The 23,686-nt window shown below is 45.6% G+C and overlaps 1 pseudogene; it reads left to right on the forward strand.

Moving 5' to 3' along the window:
* The first annotated feature begins 12,751 nt into the window (after window positions 1–12,751).
* On the forward strand, window positions 12,752–14,536 carry LOC124029252 (annotated as a pseudogene).
* The last annotated feature ends 9,150 nt before the right edge of the window (window positions 14,537–23,686 follow it).

A 23,686-nucleotide genomic window follows, 5' to 3' on the forward strand; every position in this document is an offset into this window, starting at 1 on the left:
ATATATATCAGTACAGCCTACTATATATATATCAGTACAGCCCAGTATATATATATATCAGTACAGCCCACTATATATATATCAGTACAGCCCAGTATATATATATATCAGTACAGCCCACTATATATATATCAGTACAGCCTACTATATATATATCAGTACAGTATACTATATATATATCAGTACAGTATACTATATATATATCAGTACAGCCCAGTATATATATATATCAGTACAGCCTACTATATATATATCAGTACAGCCTACTATATATATATCAGTACAGTATACTATATATATATCAGTACAGCCTACTATATATATATCAGTACAGCCCAGTATATATATATATCAGTACAGCCTACTATATATATATCAGTACAGCCTACTATATATATATATATATATACAATACAGCCGACTATATACAGTTGAAGTTGGAAGTTTATTAATTTAGCAAAATACATTTAATCTCAGTTTTCCTGACATTTAATATTACCACTTTATTTTAAGATGTGAAATGTCAGAATAATAGTAGAGTGATTTATTTCAGCTTTTACTTCTTTCATCACATTCCCAGTGCGTCAGAAGTTTACATACACTCAGTTAGTATTTGGTAGCATTGCCTTTAAATTGTTTAACTTGGGTCAAACGTTTCGGGTAGCCTTCCACAAGCTTCCCACAATAAGTTGGGTGAATTTTGGCCCATTCCTCCTGACAGAGCTGGTGTAACTGAGTCAGGTTTGTAGGCCTCCTTGCTCGCACACGCTTTTTTCAGTTTTGCCCACAAATTTTGTATAGGATTGAGGACAGGGCTTTGTGATGGCCATTCTAATACCTTGACTTTGTTCTCCTTAAGCCATTTCCCACAATTTTAGAAGTATGCTTGGGGTCACTTTTTTTCACCTTTAGGTAGGCTAGTTGAGAACAAGTTCTCATTTGCAACTGCGACCTGGCCAAGATAAAGCATAGCAGTGTGAACAGACGACACAGAGTTACACATGGAGTAAACAATTAACAAGTCAATAACACAGTAGGAAAAAAAAGGGGAGTCTATATACATTGTGTGCAAAAGGCATGAGGAGGTAGGCGAATAATTACAATTTTGCAGATTAACACTGGAGTGATAAATGATCAGATGGTCATGTACAGGTAGAGATATTGGTGTGCAAAAGAGCAGAAAAGTAAATAAATAAAAACAGTATGTAGGTAGGTAAAAATGGGTGGGCTATTTACCGATAGACTATGTACAGCTGCAGCGATCGGTTAGCTGCTAATATAGCTGATGTTTGAAGTTGGTGAGGGAGATAAAAGTCTCCAACTTCAGTGATTTTTGCAATTCGTTCCAGTCACAGGCAGCAGAGAACTTGAACGAAAGGCGGCCAAATGAGGTGTTGGCTTTAGGGATGATCAGTGAGATACACCTGCTGGAGCGCGTGCTACTGGATGGGTGTTGCCATCGTGACTACTGTCCATTTGGAAGACCCATTTGCGACCAAGCTTTAACTTCCTGACTGATGTCTTGAGATGTTGCTTCAATACTGTATATCTGTATATCCAGTTTCCTCCTCAGGATTCCATCTATTTTGTGAAGTGCACCATTCCCTCCTGCAGCAAAGCACCTCCACAACATGATGCTGCCACCACCGTGCTTCACAGTTGGGATGGTGTTCTTCAGCTTGCAAGTCTCCCCTTATTCCTCCAAACATAATGATGGTCATTACGGCCAAACAGTTCTATTTTTGTTTCATCAGACCAGAGGACATTTCTCCAAAAAGTATGATCTTTGTCCCCATGTGCAGTTGCAAACTGTAGTCTGGCTTTTTATGGTGGTTTTGGAGCAGTGGCTTCTTTCTTGCTAAGAAGCCTTTCAGGTTATGTCGATATAGGACTTGTTTTACTGTGGGTATAGATACTTTTGTACCTGTTTCCTCCAGCATCTTCACAAGCATCTTCACAAGGTCTTTTGATGTTGTTCTGGGATTGATTTGCACTTTTCGCACCAAAGTACGTTCATCTCTAGGAGACAGAACGCGTCTCCTTCCTGAGCAGTATGACGTCTGCGTGGTCCCATGGTGTTTATACTTGTGTACTATTGTTTGTACAGATGAACGTGGTACCTTAAGGCGTTTGGAAATTGCTCCCAAGGATGAAGCAGACTTGTTGAGGTCTAGAATTTTTGTTCCGAGGTCTTGGCTGATTTCTGTTGATTTTCCCATGATGTCAAGCAAAGAGACACTGAGTTTGAAGGTAGGCCTTGAAATACATCCACAGGTACACCTCCAATTGACTCAAATGATGTCAATTAGCCTGTCAGAAGCTTCTAAAGCCATGACATCATGTTCTGGAATTTTCCAAGCTGTTTAAAGGCACAGTCAACTTAGTGTATGCAAACTTCTGACCCACTGGAATTGTGATACAGTGAATTATATGTGAAATAATCTGTCTGTAAACCAATGTTTGGAAAAATGACTTGTGTCATGCACCAAGTAGATGTCCTAACCGACATTTCCAAAACGAATGTTTGTCCACAAGAAATTTGTGGATTGGTTTAAAACGAGTTTTAATGACTCCAACCGAAGTGTATGTAAACTTCCGACGTCAACTGTGTACAAAAGTATGTGGCCACCATTTCAAATTAGTGGATTCGGCTATTTCAGGCACACCCCTTGCTGACAGGTGTATAAAATGTAGCACACAGACATGCAATCTCCATAGACAAACATTGGCAGTAGAATGGTCTTACTGAAGAGCTCAGTGACATTCAATGTGGCACCGTTATAGGATGCTACCTTTCCAACAAGTCAGTTTATTACATTTTGGTGGAGGAGGAATAATGGTATGGGCCTGTTTTTCACGGTTCGGGTTAGGCCCTTAGTTCCAGTGAAGGGAAATCTTAATGCTACAGCATTCAATGACATTCTAGACAATTCTGTGCTTCTGAATTCGTGGCAACGGTTTGGGATAAAATGGAATGCCAATGAGATGGTGCGAGGCCTTGCTTCCAGGCCTACATCAGTGATTCTCACTAATGCTCTTGAATGGAAGCAAGTCCCTGCAGAAATGTTCCAACATCTAGTGGAAAGCCTTCCCAGAAGAGTGGAGGCTGTTATAGCAGAAAAGGGGGGGACCAACTCCATATTAATGCCCATGATTTTTGCAATGAGATGTTGGGTGTAGTGTACTTTTGGTAATGTAGTATATTTTAGTAATGGAGTGTACTTTTGGTAATGTAGTGTACTTTTGGTAATGTTGTGTACTTTTCGTAATGTAGTGTACTTTTAGTAATGTAGTGTACTTTTGGTAATGTTGTGTACTTTTCGTAATGTTGTGTACTTTTAGTAATGTAGTGTACTTTTGGTAATGTAGTGTACTTTTAGTAATGTAGTGTACTTTTGGTAATGTAGTGTACTTTTGGTAATGTAGTGTACTTTTGGTAATGGAGTGTACTTTTGGTAATGTGGTGTACTTTTGGTAATGTAGTGTACTTTTCGTAATGTTGTGTACTTTTGGTAATGTGGTGTACTTTTGGTAATGTAGTGTACTTTTCGTAATGTTGTGTACTTTTGGTAATGTGGTGTACTTTTGGTAATGTAGTGTACTTTTGGTAATGTAGTGTACTTTTGGTAATGTGGTGTACTTTTGGTAATATGGTGTACTTTTGGTAATGTAGCGTACTTTTGGTAATGTGGTGTACTTTTGGTAATGTAGCGTACTTTTAGTAATGTAGTGTATTTTTGATAACGTAGTGTTCTTTTGGTAATGAACTGTACTTTTGGTAATGTAGTGTACTTTACCCCTTATATCTGTCACTAGACATTCTCCATATATGCAGTACTTCCATGTGTTTTTGTCCCGGTATCAGGACCTTTCAGACGAGGAGGCCTGTGGGCATATTAGAGCAAAACAACCATATGTAGGAGTTTGTGAGTCTCACCTTACACACAGATGGGTCATATTAGTGGGGTAACCAAGACGCTACAATTTTGTGAGAATACCGATTTTCGGGATGTCTCGTGGTCTGACAAACACCGCTCGAGCTCAACTTTCTCCGCGGATGCGGAAGTGTTACATAGCGGATGCGGTGGATTGAGAATTATCCAATGCAAAACAAAAAAACATATCTCTTGTTTAAACTGGCTGATTTTTATGGGGTTTGTTTTATTATGCTAATTCCATTTCCGCCGGGTTGATCTTCTGATATCTTATCAAAAGAAAATAATAAACATCGTCTGAAGGTATCGATCTATATTCTGCACTAATTTAGTGTTTTTCCTTGTCAGCATCGATGGTTTAACCGCTCATTGAACAACACTAACGGAGCAAACAGTTCATTCCGCTGGTGCGTCATCTTCCTAGAAAAGCGGTGGACTGGCGCCATTGTGTGGATTTACGGGGACATTTCACGAAACGAGTTGTTAACTCGGTAACTTCTTAGGAATTGAATAAATCAACAAACGTCGATGACAATTACAACGTGTCCAATCTATTGTTGAACAGACCGTTTTGAAAGCTTTTTTATTTCATAACTTTATGGTTTCGGGACAACTGGTCAATTGAGTGGCATAGATTACTCCACTTTCTATACCTATTGCTCAACTTTGATAAGATAAGTGCTGAAGATATCAACTTGAAGGTCTATCACTTATTCAAGATGAGTAGTTCAACAAATAACCCCTTCTAGAGCGACAGTCCATCTCGGAGGAGTGAACAGATACATATTTTTAGAATTCATCCGTTCCTTTCCTGGACCAAGTTCCTGTGGGCAGGCCAATAAAACGCACTGGAAAATTCTCCCCGCTCATTCCGACTGGGGTGCTGGTTAAACAACACGTCTACGGGGTCTTTATTTATGTATTCTTATGCCACTGTGGGCACATGATACCCGTGTGTTGATTTACATTTGGCTGAGTTTATTTAACTTGGCAAGTCAGTTAAGAACAAACTCTTATTTTCAATGACGGCCTGGGAGCAGTGGGTTAACTGCCTGTTCAGGGGCAAAACGACAGAACCTTGTCAGCTCGGGGATTTGAACTTGCAACCTTTCAGTTACAAGTCCAACGCTCTAACCACTAGGCTACCTGCCTCTAACCACTAGGCTACCTGCCTCTAACCACTAGGCTACCTGCCTCTAACCACTAGGCTACCTGCCTCTAACCACTAGGCTACCTGCCTTTAACCACTAGGCTACCTGCCTCTAACCACTAGGCTCACAACTAGGCTACCTGCCTCTAACCACTAGGCTACCTGCCTCTAACCACTAGGCTACCTGCCTCTAACCACTAGCCTACCTGCCTCTAACCACTAGGCTACCTGCCTCTAACCACTAGGCTACCTGCCTCTAACCACTAGGCTCACAACTAGGCTACCTGCCTCTAACCACTAGGCTACCTGCCTCTAACCACTAGGCTACCTGCTCTAAACCACTAGGCTACCTGCCTTTAACCACTAGGCTACCTGCCTCTAACCACTAGGCTACCTGCCTCTAACCACTAGCCTACCTGCCTCTAACCACTAGACTACCTGCCTCTAACCACTAGGCTAACACACAAGGCTTCCTGCCTCTAACCACTAGCCTACCTGCCTCTAACCACTAGGCTCACAACTAGGCTACTGCCTCTAACCACTAGGCTACCTGCCTCTAACCACTAGGCTACCTGCCTCTAACCACTAGACTCTCTGCCTCTAAACCTCTAGACCTGCCTCTAACCACTAGGCTAACACATAGGCTACCTGCCTCTAACCCACTAGGCTCACAACTAGGCTACCTGCCTCTAACCACTAGGCTACCTGCCTCTAACCACTAGGCTACCTTCTCTAACCACTAGGCTACCTGCCTCCTAACCACTAGGCTACCTGCCTCTAACCACTAGGCTCACAACTAGGCTACCTGCCTCTAACCACTAGGCTACCTGCCTCTAACCACTATACCTGCTCTAAACCACTAGGCTACCTGCCTTTAACCACTAGGCTACCTGCCTTTAACCACTGGGGCTACCTGCCTCTAACCACTAGGCTCACAACTAGGCTACCTGCCTCTAACCCACTAGGCTACCTGCCTCTAACCACTAGGCTACCTGCCTCTAACCACTAGCCTACCTGCCTCTAACCACTAGGCTACCTGCCTCTAACCACTAGGCTACCTGCCTCTAACCACTAGGCTCACAACTAGGCTACCTGCCTCTAACCACTAGGCTACCTGCCTCTAACCACTAGGCTACCTGCTCTAAACCACTAGGCTACCTGCCTTTAACCACTAGGCTACCTGCCTCTAACCACTAGGCTACCTGCCTCTAACCACTAGCCTACCTGCCTCTAACCACTAGACTACCTGCCTCTAACCACTAGGCTAACACCTAGGCTTCCTGCCTCTAACCACTAGCCTACCTGCCTCTAACCACTAGGCTCACAACTAGGCTACCTGCCTCTAACCACTAGGCTACCTGCCTCTAACCACTAGGCTACCTGCCTCTAACCACTAGACTCTCTGCCTCTAAACACTAGACTACCTGCCTCTAACCACTAGGCTAACACATAGGCTACCTGCCTCTAACCACTAGGCTCACAACTAGGCTACCTGCCTCTAACCACTAGGCTACCTGCCTCTAACCACTAGGCTACCTGCTCTAACCAGTAGGCTAACACCTAGGCTACCTGCTCTAACCACTAGGCTAACCACTAGGCTACCTGCTCTAACCACTAGGCTAACACCTAGGCTACCTGCTCTAACCACTAGGCTACCTGCCTCTAACCACTAGGGTACCTGCCTCTAACCACTAGGCTACCTGCTCTAACCACTAGGCTACCTGCCTCTCACCACTAGGCTACCTGCCTCTCACCACTAGGCTACCTGCCTCTAACCAGTAGGCTACCTGCCTCTAACCAGTAGGCTACCTGCCTCTAACCACTAGGCTACCTGCTCTAACCACTAGGCTACCTGCCTCTAACCACTAGGCTACCTGCCTCTAACCACTAGGCTACCTGCCTCTAACCACTAGGCTACCTGCTCTAACCACTAGGCTACCTGCCTCAACCACTAGGCTACCTGCTCTAACCACTAGGCTACCTGCCTCTAACCACTAGACTACCTGCTCTAACCACTAGGCTACCTGCTCTAACCACTAGGCTACCTGCCTCTAACCACTAGACTACCTGCCTCTAACCACTAGACTACCTGCCTCTAACCACTAGACTACCTGCCTCTAACCACTAGACTACTTGCCTCTAACCACTAGACTACCTGCCTCTAACCACTAGACTACCTGCTCTAACCACTAGACTACCTGCTCTAACCACTAGACTACCTGCTTTAACCACTAGACTACCTGCTCTAACCACTAGGCTACCTGCCTCTAACCACTAGGCTACCTGCCTCTAACCACTAGGCTACCTGCCTCTAACCACTAGACTACCTGCCTCTAACCACTAGACTACCTGCTCTAACCACTAGACTACCTGCTCTAACCACTAGACTACCTGCTCTAACCACTAGACTACCTGCTCTAACCACTAGACTACCTGCTCTAACCACTAGACTACCTGCTCTAACCACTGGACTACCTGCTCTAACCACTAGACTACCTGCTTCTAACCACTAGACTACCTGCTCTAACCACTAGACTACCTGCTTTAACCACTAGACTACCTGCTTTAACCACTAGACTACCTGCTCTAACCACTAGGCTACCTGCTCTAACCACTAGACTACCTGCCTCTAACCACTAGACTACCTGCTTTAACCACTAGACTACCTGCCTCTAACCACTAGGCTACCTGCTCTAACCACTAGACTACCTGCTCTAACCACTAGGCTACCTGCCTCTAACCACTAGGCTACCTGCTCTAACCACTAGACTACCTGCTCTAACCACTAGGCTACCTGCTCTAACCACTAGACTACCTGCTCTAACCACTAGACTACCTGCTTTAACCACTAGACTACCTGCTCTAACCACTAGACTACCTGCTTTAACCACTAGACTACCTGCTTTAACCACTAGACTACCTGCTCTAACCACTAGACTACCTGCTTTAACCACTAGGCTACCTGCTCTAACCACTAGACTACCTGCCTCTAACCACTAGACTACCTGCCTCTAACCACTAGACTACCTGCTCTAACCACTAGGCTACCTGCCTCTAACCACTAGGCTACCTGCCTCTAACCACTAGGCTACCTGCCTCTAACCACTAGACTACCTGCTCTAACCACTAGACTACCTGCTCTAACCACTAGGCTACCTGCTCTAACCACTAGACTACCTGCTCTAACCACTAGGCTACCTGCTCTAACCACTAGACTACCTGCTCTAACCACTAGACTACCTGCTCTAACCACTACCTGCTCTAACCACTAGGCTACCTGCTCTAACCACTAGACTACCTGCTCTAACCACTAGGCTACCTGCTCTAACCACTAGACTACCTGCTTTAACCACTAGACTACCTGCTTTAACCACTAGACTACCTGCTCTAACCACTAGACTACCTGCTTTAACCACTAGACTACCTACTTTAACCACTAGACTACCTGCTCTAACCACTAGGCTACCTGCTCTAACCACTAGACTACCTGCCTCTAACCACTAGACTACCTGCTTTAACCACTAGACTACCTGCCTCTAACCACTAGGCTACCTGCTCTAACCACTAGGCTACCTGCTCTAACCACTAGGCTACCTGCCTCTAACCACTAGGCTACCTGCTCTAACCACTAGGCTACCTGCTCTAACCACTAGGCTACCTGCTCTAACCACTAGACTACCTGCCTCTAACCACTAGACTACCTGCTCTAACCACTAGGCTACCTGCTCTAACCACTAGACTACCTGCCTCTAACCACTAGACTACCTGCCTCTAACCACTAGACTACCTGCTCTAACCACTAGGCTACCTGCCTCTAACCACTAGGCTACCTGCCTCTAACCACTAGGCTACCTGCCTCTAACCACTAGACTACCTGCTCTAACCACTAGACTACCTGCTCTAACCACTAGGCTACCTGCTCTAACCACTAGGCTACCTGCTCTAACCACTAGGCTACCTGCTCTAACCACTAGGCTACCTGCTCTAACCACTAGACTACCTGCTCTAACCACTAGACTACCTGCTCTAACCACTACCTGCTCTAACCACTAGGCTACCTGCTCTAACCACTAGACTACCTGCTCTAACCACTAGGCTACCTGCTCTAACCACTAGACTACCTGCCACCCCAGTTGTCAACTAACGTGAATTCACTGTGAAATCAACCAAACTATTCACAATGTCATTGGATTTAGGTTACAGTAGGGTGGAAAACGAAATGCTGTTATGATGTCGACTTTTTGCAAATCTAATTAGTTTTCCAAAGTGGATTCAAAGTCATCAGATTTTTTTTTTATGTTTTTGTGTGTGTGTGTGTGGGGGGGGTTAAAATGACGTGGAAACAACTTCGATTCAACCATTTTTGACTGCTGGGATCAGCTAGCACAGAAGCAATGACCCTGGTTACAAGACATGGACATAACCTTCTGTACCATAGAAGTCCAGACCTCTGGGCAGGTGCGGTGATACACTTACCGTGGCCCACAGGACTGTGTGCTTTTACTGTTAAAAACAAATCTAATTGTTTCAACTCATTATTATTAAAGGAGAAGTTAGATATTTTACAACCAAATCTCAATTTTTTTAATTTTTAAAAAATGGGGTCCAGACACGTTTTTAAGAAACTTTACAAAAGCAACACCTGCAATAACGTGCGACCAATAACATGTGATTTGATTGGACCAGCGATTTCACTTCCTCTTCCTCGTTGTGCAGTGCTGGGGCTCTGAAAACATATGAACAAAGGCTAAAAAAACACCCAAATAAGTCCTTTTAGAAACAGAAATGGTGTCAGTATAGTGATGCAGGTCTGTTCCATCCTCCCTGTAGCCTGCTGCTAGAATGGACCCGTTTCCCTATCCAGCTGTAGCCTGCTGCTAGAATGGACCCGTTTCCCCTATCCAGCTGTTCCCTGTAGCCTGCTGCTAGAATGGACCCGTTTCCCCTATCCAGCTGTAGCCTGCTGCTAGAATGGACCCGTTTCCCTTATCCAGCTGTTCCCTGTAGCCTGCTGCTAGAATGGACCCGTTTCCCCTATCCAGCTGTAGCCTGCTGCTAGAATGGACCCGTTTCCCCTATCCAGCTGTAGCCTGCTGCTAGAATGGACCCCTTTCCCTATCCAGCTGTTCCCTGTAGCCTGCTGCTAGAATGGACCCGTTTCCCCTATCCAGCTTTTCCCTGTAGCCTGCTGCTAGAATGACACAATTTAGTGTGTCAGCTACATCATTAAAGACCAAATGCACAGATCTAAATAGACAGAAATTACAAAAAATATAGGAATATTAGAACGAGCAATGTCAGAGTCCGGAAGATAACTGGACACTGAGTTTACAAAACATTATGAACACCTGCTCTTTACACTGAGTTTACAAAAAATTAGGAACACCTGCTCTTTACACTGATTATACAAAACATTAAGAACACCTGCTCTTTACACTGAGTATACAAAACATGATGAACACCTGCTCTTTACACTGAGTTTACAAAACATTATGAACACCTGCTCTTTACACTGAGTGGACAAAACATTATGAACACCTGCTCTTTACACTGAGTATACAAAACATTATGAACACCTGCTCTTTACACTGAGTATACAAAACATTATGAACACCTGCTCTTTACACTGAGTATACAAAACATTATGAACACCTGCTCTTTACACTGAGTGGACAAAACATTATGAACACCTGCTCTTTACACCGAGTGGACAAAACATTATGAACACCTGCTCTTTACACTGAGTGGACAAAATATTATGAACACCTGCTCTTTCCATGTCATAGACTGACCAGGTGAATCCAGGTGAAAGCTATGATCCCTTATTGATGTCACCTGTTAAATCCACTTCAATCAGTGTAGATGAAGGGGAGGAGACATGTAGATGAATGGGAGGAGACATGTAGATGTAGGGGAGGAGACATGTAGATGAAGGGGAGGAGACATGGAGATGAAGGGGAGGAGACATGTAGATGAAGGGGAGGAGACATGTAGATGAAGGGGAGGAGACATGTAGATGAAGGGGAGGAGACGGGTTAAGATTAGGATTAGGATTTTTTTTAGCCTTGAGACAATTTGAGACTTGGATTGTGTATGTGTGCCATTCAGAGGTTGAATAGGCAAGACAAAATATTCAAGTGTCTTTGAACGGGGTATGGTAGGTGGTGCAAGGCACACTGTTTTTTTTAAATCAAGAACTGCAACGCTGCTGTATTCAAATCAGTATAATAAAACACTAATAAAAGTCATATGTTGAACCACAGCTGTGTTGGGTAATATGATACAGACAGAAAGCCTAAAATAACATATGTTTGAATACTATGGAGGCTCATTGATATCAGATCTTTAGACCAAAACACAAAGGTGGAAAATGGTTGGGTGGTGAACTCATGGAGAAAGGTTAAGGGTGTCATGTTGTGTTTACATGATCTCTAGTAAAAAAACATTCTATCGTTCTACAAACCTACAGTTACAAGTTTGACAGCTCAGGACATGTCCTTACAAAATAACATGTCCTTACAAAATAACATGTCCTTACAAAATAACATGTCCTTACAAAATAACATGTCCTTACAAAATAACATGTCCTTACAAAATTACATGTCCTTTCAAAATTACATGTCCTTTCAAAATAACATGTCCTTACAAAATAACATGTCCTTTCAAAATAACATGTCCTTTCAAAATAACATGTCCTTTCAAAATAACATGTCCTTTCAAAATAACATGTCCTTACAAAATAACATGTCCTTTCAAAATAACATGTCCTTACAAAATAACATGTCCTTACAAAATAACATGTCCTTTCAAAATAACATGTCCTTACAAAATAACATGTCCTTTCAAAATAACATGTCCTTACAAATCACAGCGAGATGTCAAGTTCAGACACAACCAGAGTAAGAAAAAACTTTAAAGTGTTTTAAAATAGAAAGAGGTTATAATAATGTATTAACATAATAATATATTAACATAATAATATATTAACATAATAATGTATTAACATATTATTGTATTATCATAATAGTGTATTATCATAATAATGTAGAAAATAATAATGTATTATCATAATAATGTAGAAAATAATGTAGAAAATAATAATGTATTATCATAATAGTGTATTATCATAATAATGTAGAAAATAATAATGTATTATCATAATAGTGTATTATCATAATAATGTAGAAAATAATAATGTATTATCATAATAGTGTATTATCATAATAATGTAGAAAATAATAATGTATTATCATAATAGTGTATTATCATAATAATGTAGAAAATAATAATGTATTATCATAATAATGTAGAAACATATTAATGTATTAACATAATAATGTAGAAACATATTCATGTATTAACATAATAATGTATTAACACACAATTTCCCAGCATGTATTCACAGATGTTTCACCATTGTGTCATAGAAAGTGTGTGTGTTCTGTGTTCTGTGTGTGTGTGTGTGTTCTGTGTTGTGTGTGTGCGTGTGCGTGTGTGTGTGCGTGTGTGTGTGCGTGTGCGTGTGTGTGTGTGTGAGTGAGAGAGAGAGCTAGAAAAGCGAACGTCTGTGCATGGACACTTACATCTCATACCGGTATGTGTGTATTTCAATGTGTTTACGTGCTAACCCGTTAACATGAGTTCACCTGTCTCCCCCTGCAGGTGACAGAGGATGTCCAGAGCTGACTGGTCCTTCCTGGAGCAGCTGTTGGAGGAGGGGCAGGAGTATAGCACCGGGGTGGGCCGTGTCTGGCTCACTGTCCTCTTCCTGTTCCGCATGCTGGTCCTGGGCACCGCCGCAGAGTCAGCCTGGGACGACAGACAGAACAGCTTCGTCTGTAATACCAAGCAACCTGGATGTACACCGCTGTGTGTTACGACAAAGCTTTCCCCATATCACATTACCGCTATTTTGTGCTCCAGGTGATTTTTGTTTCCACCGACTATTTTCTATTTTGGGTATGTGGCCATGAGGGCTGCGAAGGAGAAGAACGAGGAGGAAGACGAGGAGGGAGAAGAAGAGGTCGGAGGAGAGTGGTTGTGAGGGACAAGAGAGGGGAGGAGTAAAGAAGAATGGAGAGAAGAAGAGGGAGGTGAGAATGCGGGATGAGATAGAAGAACTAGTGGAGGAGAAAGGAGGGAGAAAGGTGGTGAAAGCTCTCCCAGAGGCTCTAAGCTGAAGGGCCGTCTCCTCTGTGCCCCGCCGCCAGCATCCTCCTCAAGGTCCTCCTGGAGGTCGGCTTCATTGTCGGACTATGGTACCTCTATGGCTTCGTGATCCCGGCCCGGTTCGAGTGTGTCCGCGACCCCTGTCCTCACACGGTGGACTGCTTCATCTCCAGACCCACGGAGAAGACCATCTTCACCATCTACACCCAGACCATCGCTGGAGTCTCTCCTTCTCAACCTGGTAGAGCTTCTCCACCTCCTCCAGCTGGCCATCACCCATCACCTGGAGAAGCGCTATGCCCAGGAGCAGTACACCTTTCCTGGCATAGCTGTGGTATGAGTCCAGCCTGGTGCTCAAAGCCTGGAGATGGAGATGCAGCAAGCTTCGCCTTACCAGGAGAAGGGCCATCTGCATTTACCCATGAGGGAGGCCAGCTACACCAAGCCCAGAGAGAGTTATCTGGACCTGGGGGAGGCCAGCTACACCAAGCCCAGAGAGAGTTATCTGGACCTGGGGGAGGCCAGCTACACCAAGCCCAGAGAGAGTTATCTGGACCTGGGGGAGAACAGCTACACCAAGCCCAGAGAGAGTTATCTGGACCTGGGGGAGGCCAGCTACACCAAGCCCAGAGACAGATATCTGGACCTGGGGGGAGGCCAGCTACACCAAGCCCAGAGAGAGATATCTGGACCTGGGGGAGGCCAGCTACACCAAGCCCAGAGAGAGTTATCTGGACCTGGGGGAGGCCAGCTACACCAAGCCCAGAGAGAGTTATCTGGACCTGGGGAGGCCAGCTACACCAAGCCCAGAGAGATATCTGGACCTGGGGAGGCCAGCTACACCAAGCCCAGAGAGAGTTATCTGGACCTGGGGGAGGCCAGCTACACCAAGCCCAGAGGAGTTATCTGGACCTGGGGAGGCCAGCTACACCAAGCCCAAAGAGAGTTATCTGGACCTGGGGAGGCCAGCTACACCAAGGGAGATATCTGGACCTGGGGAGGCCAGCTACACCAAGCCCAGAGAGAGATATCTGGACCTGGGGAGGCCAGCTACACCAAGCCCAGAGATATCTGGACCTGGGGGAGGCCAGCTACACCAAGCCCAGAGAGATATCTGGACCTGGGGGAGGCCAGCTACACCAAGCCCAGAGAGAGATATCTGGACCTGGGGGAGGCCAGCTACACCAAGCCCAGAGAGAGTTATCTGGACCTGGGGGAGAACAGCTACACAAAGCCCAGAGAGTTATCTGGACCTGGTGTCGGGAGCAGGGATGGACCCTGATGGTGACCTGCTCCCCAGTTATCTGAACTATATGGGGACTATGAGGACATCACACTCTTCAGGGAGAGCAACACAACACACACACAGTAAGGGTGCCCAGAAGGGACACAGCAACAAACACACTGAGCATTATGTATGAGGAAAACAGAGACGTTTGGTTCTGTGACTAGGAATGAGCCATGTGCCACTAAAGACGTAAAAAAGTTTGCAATACGTTTCCAAGGACATGGACAAGAATAAGAACAAATGATTGTACTGTATAACACATGCCTTGAAGGACAATGTAGTGGAGATGTTGCTGATTAGAATGGAAATGGACTAAAGTTCTCAGGAACAAGGTTTAAACAAAGACCATTGAGAATGGAACACTGAGAACGGGAAAGGAGGACAATCGGAACAGGAACAGGATGTATTATAATTCAGCCATTTAGATTTTTAGGAAACGTTCTCGTCCAATGGGATAAGCCTATGCGCTGGCTGAATGTGATGTCACAATGGAAACACTTGGCTTGACCTCCACAGGGAAAACAACCTACAGGCCCCAACAGTGAGAAAGAGCAGGGGTAAATATATCTACTTCCCAAATGGAACCCTATTCCCTACATAGTGCACTACTTTTGACTAGGGCCCAATGGAACCCTATTCCCTACATAGTGTACTACTTTTGACTAGGGCCCTATGGAACCCTATTCCCTACATAGTGCACTACTTTTGACTAGGGCCCTATGGAACCCTATTCCCTACATAGTGCACTACTTTTGACTAGGGCCCTATGGAACCCTATTCCCTACATAGTGCACTACTTTTGACTAGGGCCTTATCGGCTACCATTTGGGGCATAGCCGGTGTTCTTAAGCATGTTCCTTATCTGATTACTGTGACCTCAGAGATTCGCTTGGGCCAGTGGAATATACTGGGCTCTCTGGACTACCCTCCCTGGGGACTAATGGCCACACACACACACACACACACAAACACACACGCCTGTCCTCTATGTAGCTGTCCAGCTGTGGCTTGGAGTCACAAGAGGGGTAAGGAAGGGAGAGCAAGAGGTGGGGAGCTAGAGTGATGAAGAGGTGGGGAGCTAGAGTGATGAAGAGGTGGGGAGCTAGAGTGATGAAGAGGTGGGGAGCTAGAGTGATGAAGAGGTGGGGAGCTAGAGTGATGAAGAGGTGGGGAGCTAGAGTGATGAAGAGGTGGGGAGCTAGAGTGATGAAGAGGTGGGGAGCTAGAGTGATGAAGAGGTGGGGAGCTAGAGGGATGAAGAGGTGGGGAGCCAGAGGGATGAAGAGGTGGGGAGCTAGAGTGATGAAGAGGTGGGGAGCTAGAGGGATGAAGAGGTGGGGAGCTAGAGGGATGAAGAGGTGGGGAGCTAGAGGGATGAAGAGGTGGGGAGCTAGAGGGATGAAGAGGTGGGGAGCTAGAGGGATGAAGAGGTGGGGAGCTAGAGGGATGAAGAGGTGGGGAGCTAGAGGGATGAAGAGGTGGGAGCTAGAGGGGTGAAGAGGTGGGAGCCAGGGAGGGAAAGAGATGGGGGGTGGAGGGATGAAAGAGAGGGGAGGAGAGGTATGGAAGAGTATCTGATATCCTGTGAATGATTCCATATGAATGATTTAAGTTTGATTAGAGTGATTCCCTGTGAATGATTTCATTTTGATTCCATGTGATTCCCTGTGAATGATTTAATTTTGATTCCATGTGATTCCCTGTGATTCCCTGTGAATGATTTAAAGTTGATTCATGTGATTCCATATGAATGATTTAAAGTTGATTCCCTGTGAATTATTTGAACTTGATTCTCTTTGATTCCATATGAATGATTTAATTTTGATTCCATGTGATTCCATATGAATGATTTCATTTTGATTCCATGTGATTCCCTGTGAATGATTTAAAGTTGATTCCATGTGATTCCATATGAATGATTTAAAGTTGATTCCCTGTGAATTATTTGAACTTGATTCTCTTTGATTCCATATGAATGATTTAAAGTTGATTCCATGTGATTCCATATGAATGATTTAAAGTTGATTCCATGTGAATCCATATGAATGATTTAAAGTTGATTCCCTGTGAATTCTTTGAACTTGATTCTCTTTGATTCCATATGAATGATTTAAAGTTGATTCCATGTGATTCCATATGAATGATTTAAAGTTGATTCCATGTGATTCCCTGTGAATGATTTAAAGTTGATTCCATGTGATTCCATATGAATGATTTAAAGTTGATTCCATGTGATTCTCTGTGAATATAAAGTAATTTTCTCATTCGTTGACGAATGTAAGCGGTACAGATGAATGAGTTCTTCTGTCATTCTGTTAATAAGAAAGGAAATCACCGACTATGTGAAGAGTATTTAAATAATATGTATTTCATTTTGTTTTTTAATGCAGATTGTAATTGTTTATATTTATAGGTTTATATTTGAATAAATCTGTTTTTAATCAGGTGATTATATCCTCTTTATTGACCCAGATGACTAAAGCTAAGTACCCTTCTTAATTAATACGAGTAATAGCCTGGCATTCATAGCCTGTAATATGGAAAATCCTGATCCTTGAATCACAATTCGTGATTCTATTCATTCATTCATCTATTCAATTCCTGTCTATTCATCGGCCTACAGTAGGTCTGACACAAACAAGTAGAAGTCAATGAGGATGCGGACCAGTGTTCATCAGCAGACTGATTCCATACGTTGACTCATTCATGGAATGGAATTTTGCAGTGGTGTAAAGTACTTAAGTAAATAATACTTTAAAGTACTACTTAAGTCGTTTTTTTAGGGTATCTATACTTTACTTTTACATTTTTTGACAACTTTTACTTCACTACACTCCTAAAGAAAATATCATACTTTTTTACTCCATACATTTTCCCTGACAACCAAAAGTACTCGTTACATTTAGAATGTTTAGCAGGACAGGAAAATGGTCTAATTCACACACTTATCAAGAGAACATCCCTGGTCACCCCTACTGCCTCTGGCAAACTCACTTAACACAAATGCATCTTTTGATAAATAGTGTTGGGAGTGTGGCCCTGGCTATCAATACATTTTAATAACAAGAAAATGCTGCTGTCTGCCCCTTTAGTCCATGTTCATATCAGCTCTACCTGAACCCCGGCACATTGACTCTACCTTGCACATTGACTCTACCTGAACCCCGGCACATTGACTCTACCTGAACCCCGGCACATTGACTCTACCTGAACCCCGGCACATTGACTCTACCTGAACCCCGGCACATTGACTCTACCTGAACCCCGGCACATTGACTCTACCTGAACCCCGGCACATTGACTCTACCTGAACCCCGGCACATTGACTCTACCTGAACCCCGGCACATTGACTCTACCTGAACCCCGGCACATTGACTCGGTACCTGAACCCCGGCACATTGACTCGGTACCTGAACCCCGGCACATTACCTCGGTACCTGTAACCCGGCACATTACCTCGGTACCTGTACCCCGGCACATTGACTCGGTACCTGAACCCCGGCGCATTGACTCGGTACCTGTAACCCGGCACATTGACTCGGTACCTGTACCCCGGCACATTGACTCGGTACCTGAACCCCGGCGCATTGACTCGGTACCTGTACCCCGGTGCATTGACTCGGTACCTGAACCCCGGCACATTGACTCGGTACCTGAACCCCGGCACATTGACTCGGTACCTGAAACCCGGCACATTGACCTCGGTACCTGAACCCCCCGGCACATTGACTGGTACACTAGGCAGCCTTTGCTGACTCGGTACCTGAACCCCGGCACATTATTCCGGTACCTGAACCCCCCACAGTGACTCGGTACCTGAACCCCGAGCACATTGACTCGGTAGCTGAACCCCGGCACAGTGACTCGGTACCTGAACCCCGGCATTATTTCTACCTGTACCCCGGCACATTGACTCGGTACCTGAACCCCGGCACATTGACTCTGTACCTGAACCCCGGCACATTGACTCGGTACCGGTACCTGTACCCCGGCACATTGACTCGGTACCTGAACCCCGGCACATTGACTCGGTAGCTGAACCCCGGCACATTGACTCGGTACCTGTACTCCGGCACATTGACTCGGTACCTGTACCCCGGCACATTGACTCGGTACCTGAACCCCGGCACATTGACTCTGTACCTGAACCCCGGCACATTGACTCGGTACCGGTACCTGTACCCCGGCACATTGACTCGGTACCTGAACCCCGGCGCATTGACTCGGTACCTGTACCCCGGCGCATTGACTCGGTACCTGAACCCCGGCACATTGACTCGGTACCTGAACCCCGGCACATTGACTCGGTACCTGAAACCCGGCACATTGACTCGGTACCTGAACCCCCCCGGCACATTGACTCGGTACCTGAACCCCGGCACATTGACTCGGTACCTGAACCCCGGCACATTGACTCGGTACCTGAACCCCCCCACATTGACTCGGTACCTGAACCCCGGCACATTGACTCGGTAGCTGAACCCCGGCACATTGACTCGGTACCTGAACCCCGGCACATTGACTCTACCTGTACCCTGGCACATTGACTCTACCTGTACCCCGGCACATTGACTCGGTACCTGAACCCCGGCACATTGACTCTGTACCTGAACCCCGGCACATTGACTCGGTACCGGTACCTGTACCCCGGCACATTGACTCGGTACCTGAACCCCGGCACATTGACTCGGTAGCTGAACCCCGGCACATTGACTCGGTACCTGTACTCCGGCACATTGACTCGGTACCTGTACCCCGGCACATTGACTCGGTACCTGAACCCCGGCACATTGACTCTGTACCTGAACCCCGGCACATTGACTCGGTACCGGTACCTGTACCCCGGCACATTGACTCGGTACCTGAACCCCGGCACATTGACTCGTTACCTGTACCCCGGCACATTGACTCGGTACCTGTACTCCGGCACATTGACTCGGTACCTGTACCCCCTGTATATACTGTAGCCTCGTTATTGTTATTGTGTTACTTTAGTTAATTTAGTAAATATGTTATTACCTGTGTTTTTTCTTCATGAAAAACTGCATGGTTGGTTTTAAGGGTCTATCAGTAAGCATTTCACGGTAACGTCTACACCTGTTCTAGTAGGTGACAAATATATTTTGATTTAAATAATATAAGGATTTTTACTTTTGGTACTTAAGCATATTTAAAACCAAATACTTTTAGACCTTTACTCAAGTAGTTGTTTTACTGGGTGACTTTCACTTTTTCTTGAGTAACTTTCTGTTAAGGTATCTATACTTTTACCCATGTAGGACAATTGGTTATTTTTTCCATCGCTGGGTATTTTGAGGGTTCATCAAAACCACAACCATCTTGAATTGAATCCATCTTCTGTTAACCCCTGCTACTTGTAAACCTGCCTACCCATATAAACGCTCTACTGCGATTGGATGAATATACGAGACAAGGGAGGTCCCGTATGGTAATCCCTCTCACCCCCCCCCCCCCTTAAGTTTTAGATGCACTATTGTAAAGTGACTGTTCCACTGGATGTCATAAGGTGAATGCACCAATTTGTAAGTCGCTCTGGATAAGAGCGTCTGCTAAATGACTTAAATGTAAATGTAATGTAATGTAAACCAATTTAGCTCAAAATAAGGGACATCCCGGCTAATACGGGACAGTTGGCAACCCTAGGTATGGCAGAGGATGTCCGTCGCCATACCCTAGCTCAACACCGATCATTTAAAATACTAAAATCATTCCAATCCCCATTAAAAGGCAAATGCAGTTTAGGACCATGCAGACGGCTCAGAGCTATTTTCTCTGCTGGTTGAGAGCACTGAGGAGCACTGAGGAGCACTGAGGTAGCACTGAGGTAGCACTGAGGTAGCACTGAGGTAGCACTGAGGAGCACTGAGGTAGCACTGAGGTAGCACTGAGCACTGAGGTAGCACTGAGCACTGAGGTAGCACTGAGGTAGCACTGAGGTAGCACTGAGGTAGCACTGAGCACTGAGGTAGCACTGAGGTAGCACTGAGGTAGCACTGAGGTAGCACTGAGGAGCACTGAGGTAGCACTGAGGTAGCACTGAGGAGCACTGAGGTAGCACTGAGCACTGAGGTAGCACTGAGCACTGAGGTAGCACTGAGGTAGCACTGAGGTAGCACTGAGGTAGCACTGAGGAGCACTGAGGTAGCACTGAGGTAGCACTGAGGAGCACTGAGGTAGCACTGAGGTAGCACTGAGGAGCACTGAGGTAGCACTGAGGTAGCACTGAGGTAGCACTGAGGAGCACTGAGGTAGCACTGAGGTAGCACTGAGGTAGCACTGAGGAGCACTGAGGTAGCACTGAGGTAGCACTGAGGAGCACTGAGGTAGCACTGAGGAGCTATGGCTATGCAAAGGGACAAAGGACTGCCTGAATGGGAATAGTAGGTGAGTGACTCTCTTTTCCTCTTCTGCATTCAAATGTTTTTTTTTATCTGTATAAAGGTCCAAATTGTGATTTCTTTGATCATACATTTTTTGCGGTTTATTCACATAAGTTTACATAGTGATACAGTTTTAGTAAAGCTATGGGAATATAAACAAATGTTTTGCCTTTCCAATTGAATTAGAACACACAACTGTATATTCATTCACACAACATGGTGCCCTCACCGCCGTGGCACCCTGCATTGGCACCACCTTTTGACCCTCATTTGGCAGTGAGAAAGGTGGCAACCCTATAGCTATACAACCCTGATCAAAATACACAGCTATGGTCGTGGCTAATTGTTCTCTGTGACACTTCCTCCACTAAGCTAGGAAGACTAAATCTATCTCACAGTCAACTGTGAGATAGCTGTGTTTCCTGCATCCCCAAATTGTTGCCCTCCTGACTGCTGATGCACTTCCTAATGACACACACACACACACACGCACACACGCACACGCACGCACGCACACGCACGCACACACACACACACACACACACACACACACACACACACACACACACACACACACACACACACACACACACACACAGACACAGACACAGACACAGGCACGCACGCACGCACGCACGCACGCACGCACGCACGCACGCACGCACGCACGCACGCACGCACACACACACACACACACACACACACACACACACACACACACACACACACACACACACACACACACACACACACACACACACACACACACACACACACACACACACATACCTACACACACAGAGCAGAGCAGAGCAGAGCAGAAAACCAAAATATCGTCTTTGTCACACGTGCTCCCCTCTCCAGCCTCTAGGTCATCAGGCTGCTCGTTACGGCGCGCACCTGTCACCATCGTTACGCGCACCTGTCACCATCGTTACGTGCACCTGCGCGTCATCAGACTCACCTGGACTTCATCACCTCCCTGATTACCTTCCCTATATATGTCACTCGCTTTGGTTCCTACTCTATATATGTCACTTCCTTTGGTTCCTTCCCTATATATGTCAATCCCTTTGGTTCCTTCCCTATATACAATGGGGCAAAAAAGTATTTAGTCGGCCACCAATTGTGCAAGTTCTCCCACTTAAAAAGATGAGAGAGGCCTGTAATTTTCATCATAGGTACACTTCAACTATGACAGACAAAATGAGAAAAAAAATCCAGAAAATCACATTGTAGGATTTTTAATGAATTTATTTGCAAATTATGGTGGAAAATAAATATTTGGTCAATAACAAAAGTTTATCTCAATACTTTGTTATATACCCTTTGTTGGCAATGACAGATGTCAAACGTTTTCTGTAAGTCTTCACAAGGTTTTTACACACTCTTTCTGGTATTTTGGTCCATTCCTCCATGCAGATCTCCTCTAGAGCAGTGATGTTTTGGGGCTGTTGCTGGGCAACACGGACTTTCAACTCCCTCCAAAGATTTTCTATGGGTTTGAGATCTGGAGACTGGGCCAGGGTTAAGCAGGCCAACAGTGGCTGTCCCTTATGGTCCCCTACGAGGGGCAGGACTGGGCCAGGGTTAAGCAGGCCAGACCAGGGATAAGCAGGCCAGACCATTTACATTACATTTACATTACATTTAAGTCATTTAGCAGACGCTCTTATCCAGAGCGACTTACAAATTGGTGCATTCACCTTATGACATCCAGTGGGACAGTCACTTAACAATAGTGCATCTAAAACTTAGGGGGGGTGGGGTGAGAGGGATTACTTAACCTATCCTAGGTATTCCTTAAAGAGGTGGGGTTTCAGGTGTCTCCGGAAGGTGGTGATTGACTCCGCTGTCCTGGCGTCGTGAGGGAGTTTGTTCCACCATTGGGGGGCCAGGGCAGCGAACAGTTTTGACTGGGCTGAGCGGGAGCTGTACTTCCTCAGTGGTAGGGAGGCTGAGCAGGCCAGGAGGTGGATGAACGCAGTGCCCTTGTTTGGGTGTAGGGCCTGATCCAGAGCCTGGAGGTACTGAGGTGCCGTTCCCTCACAGCTCCGTAGGCAAGCACCATGGTCTTGTAGCGGATGCGAGCTTCAACTGGAAGCCAGTGGAGAGAACGGAGGAGCGGGGTGACGTGAGAGAACTTGGGAAGGTTGAACACCAGACGGGCTGCGGCGTTCTGGATGAGTTGAAGGGGTTTAATGGCACAGGCAGGGAGCCCAGCCAACAGCGAGCTGCAGTAATCCAGACGGGAGATGACAAGTGCCTGGATTAGGACCTGCGCCGCTTCCTGTGTGAGGCAGGGTCGTACTCTGCGGATGTTGTAGAGCATGAACCTACAGGAACGGGCCACCGCCTTGATGTTAGTTGAGAACGACAGGGTGTTGTCCAGGATCACACCAAGGTTCTTGGCGCTCTGGGAGGAGGACACAGTGGAGTTGTCAACCGTGATGGCGAGATCATGGAACGGGCAGTCCTTCCCCCGGGAGGAAGAGCAGCTCCGTCTTGCCGAGGTTCAGCTTGAGGTGGTGATCCGTCATCCACACTGATATGTCTGCCAGACATGCAGAGATGCGGTCCGCCACCTGGTCATCAGAAGGGGGAAAGGAGAAGATTAATTGTGTGTCGTCTGCATAGCAATGATAAGAGAGACCATGTGAGGTTATGACAGAGCCAAGTGACTTGGTGTATAGCGAGAATAGGAGAGGGCCAAGAACAGAGCCCTGGGGGACACCAGTGGTG

This window comes from Oncorhynchus gorbuscha, unplaced genomic scaffold, assembly GCF_021184085.1.
Source record: "Oncorhynchus gorbuscha isolate QuinsamMale2020 ecotype Even-year unplaced genomic scaffold, OgorEven_v1.0 Un_scaffold_5909, whole genome shotgun sequence".
NCBI classification, from domain to species: domain Eukaryota; kingdom Metazoa; phylum Chordata; class Actinopteri; order Salmoniformes; family Salmonidae; genus Oncorhynchus; species Oncorhynchus gorbuscha.